Source organism: Salvelinus sp. IW2-2015, linkage group LG37 (genome assembly GCF_002910315.2).
Source record: "Salvelinus sp. IW2-2015 linkage group LG37, ASM291031v2, whole genome shotgun sequence".
NCBI classification, from domain to species: Eukaryota; Metazoa; Chordata; class Actinopteri; order Salmoniformes; family Salmonidae; genus Salvelinus; species Salvelinus sp. IW2-2015.
In genome coordinates this window covers 2,489,521-2,492,502 of record NC_036876.1, presented here as the reverse complement: position 1 = coordinate 2,492,502, position 2,982 = coordinate 2,489,521, and the positions used below count along the sequence as shown (strand labels likewise).

Here is a 2,982-nt window from a genome sequence, read left to right as displayed (position 1 = left end):
TGTTGACATTATTCCCAAATTCTTCTGCTTTTAGCTGTAATTGACTGTCTTACTTCAGTAATTCATCCACACAAGCAGCTGGATGTGACAGAACATACTGAAAGTGATAGATGGATAACTTAGTTATATTTGTAAATATTCCATCTCATTAATAATTAGATATACAGTATATATAAAAAAAATATATTATAGAAAGAAAGTAATATACTCAGATGACTGATTGGTTGGATGGTTGCTGGAAAGGTTCATTGAATGATTGATTGATTGGGTCCAATTCAGGAACTAAACTGAAATTCTATTTCGTTAAATAAAAAATAAAAATGTTTTTTTCCAATTACGTCTCAAGTCAGTTGAATGGAAATGCACCGTGCAGGTAATGGAGAAGATGCATAAAGATGGCAGAATTCAGATATGACGTCATTGTTTTAGCAATATCCACTGAGTTTTTAAATGACATGGCTTAATGTGCCAATAAATCAGCACAATCTACTTTTTCAAATTGCCAGCATCTTGAAGCTAAAATTGGGATCATGTATACTGTGCTAATGAACATACAGCAAAATATTAACAGAGAGCAATATAAAATACTCAGAACTTAGCAAAACAAAGAATGTGTGGTAAGTGCATGGAGGCTGCCAGCTACAGACATGTAACATCAGGGGGTTTCTGAGACGGATGTATCTCCTATTGTGAAATACACTGTCTGGTTTGTTGAAGTTATTCCACGCTTTGAGTGGCGCTGTGCTGCAGCTGGTTTCTGTACGGTGCTGTAGAAGACTGTAGAAGACTGGTATAGGCTCGGCCTCAGAAGGGCTCTGTGGTCCTGGCATCTCTTCTGGTGCAGCGCACACTTTGTCCACTTGATGGCGATCTTGTACCGCTGATCGCTGCACAGTGCTGTAAAATGCCTATGCCTGTTGGGGGAACTGTGGTTCTTTCCTCTGTTCTGGTGAAGTGTACTCTTTGTCCCCTGGGTGTCCCTCTTCTCCTCCTGCTGCTTATGCTGGTACTGCTGCTCCTGGACTCCCTGCAGGGTCGTAGATTGATGTTACCTCAGGACCCACTGTGTTCTGTGGTTCAGCCTCTCCCCTGGTGGAGCGCTCACTGGGTTGACATGTTAGGAGATGAGACATACTGTAAAAACATTCAAATAGTCATTCTTTAAAATGTTATAAAAACAAAGTTCCAGCATCCTAGAAAGACCTTGTATCTCACATTTTGATGATTTTATTTAGTTTTTACATGAATTGAAAGCACCTGCATTGTCAGTTCTTATTTACACCGTCTTCTGGTTGACATGATCCATCCTACACCAACTAACACAATGAAGAACAATCCACCACTAACACCACCCACAATGGTGCCAACTGGTGATGCTGCAGCTATCGCCTTCTTCTGATCAATACCTGAGATGTCACACACACACACACACACACACACACAGCTAATCAACATTTTGCTGGGGAACAATAATAATAACTATGACGTTAAAACCTTGTTGATATATAAATAGATTTGTATAATGATAGATGGATAGAAGGTATGAACAGAAGGTAGAAGTAAATTAGACTTACATATGTCCTCCATGCGTTGTGATTTGGTCTCTGCACTGACGTGATTGTTGACGATACACTGGATGAATCCATTACCACTGGAGACGGTGATGTTGACCTCAGAGACTGACAGAGAATCCTGGTACAGTGGGCACTGACCTCCATCACAGACAGAAAACTTCCAGCCTGAACAATTCACTGTGATGTTACAAAGTCCTGTACTTGAGTTGTAGTAGGTGACCTGCATGGCTGGAATGGGAACAGCTTCTACAACAACCAACACAGTTCAGAAAGATACATTTGACATGTATGACTGGTGAAGACACTTAAAAGGAGATTCGCTTTTTGAAGCAAAGCAGAAACACATAGCAGACTACCAAAACACAACAAATCACAAAACTCACCCAACACCTTAAGTTTGTATGAAGACGTTGAATCTGTCCAATCTATTTTATTTGCATTTGCAATGTAAATTCCACTGTCTGTGTCTGTCAGATTCTTAATGCACAGAGTTTGGTTCACTGGGTTATAATCTACCTTCTCCTTGTATTTAGGAGAGATCTCTTTATCATCAACTATTACAGTACTATTGACCTTCCATCTAAGTCCTTTAAGTTCCTCAGGTTGTTCTGCTACAGCCAGACACACTGAACCTCCCTTCAAGCCATACTGGTCCTTTGGAGGGTCTTCAGCCCAGGTATCTAAAGAGAGGAAGAGGTTGCATCTGTTTTTTCAGTGAGGGATAAAACACCAAAAACAAACCAGGCTAAAACATGAAACTGTGTTAATTTACAATTTACTTTTACAATTGTTATTTTAACTTTTTCTTCTGTCCTCAATGCTTAATCCCATTGGAAAATACAGGTGCACCATTAAGTAAATCTGTCCTTATTTAGTAAATCTGTCTGTTTTGTATAATATCAGCCAGTATTTTTTTTAAGTAGTGCTCACGATCCAAAACTGGTCCCTGAATCTGTAAATGTTTCTCAATTCATAACATCGTTTACAAATCCAATTGATATATCAATCTAATTCATACAAATTGTTAGACATTTTTTGTCCTTAAGATCCCATTCAATCACTTAAAATAAATGTATATAGGTTACCTGTCAGGATGAGTAGAAACCAAAGAATATTCAATTTAGAAGAGTGAGAGATACAGGCTGGCATCGTTCAATGATCTCTGTCAAAATTGAGTCACTCAAAAAATAAATAATTAGGGACTGTAGCATTACTCATAGCATTACTCTCACCTTCTTCAATTGGATTATTCTAAAACGGATTCAGTAGTTTTTGTTCCCCTGATCAATCTACACACAATACCCTATAATGACAAAGGATTTTTTGGGTTGACATTTCAGCAAAAAAATATATATATATTTTTAATATAACATTTACATAAGTATTTAGACCCTTTACTCAGTACTTT

General features: G+C 38.0%; 1 long non-coding RNA gene across 1 annotated transcript; it reads right to left on the bottom strand.

The window, feature by feature from the left end:
- Positions 1-234: 234 nt before the first annotated feature.
- LOC111960238 (uncharacterized) lies at positions 235-2,720 on the bottom strand. The gene is made up of 4 exons (XR_002876792.2): positions 2,660-2,720; positions 1,575-2,254; positions 1,258-1,406; positions 235-1,104 (listed from the first exon to the last, which is right to left on the bottom strand). It is a non-coding gene; the product is annotated as an uncharacterized lncRNA (long non-coding RNA).
- Between the last annotated feature and the right edge of the window lie 262 nt (positions 2,721-2,982).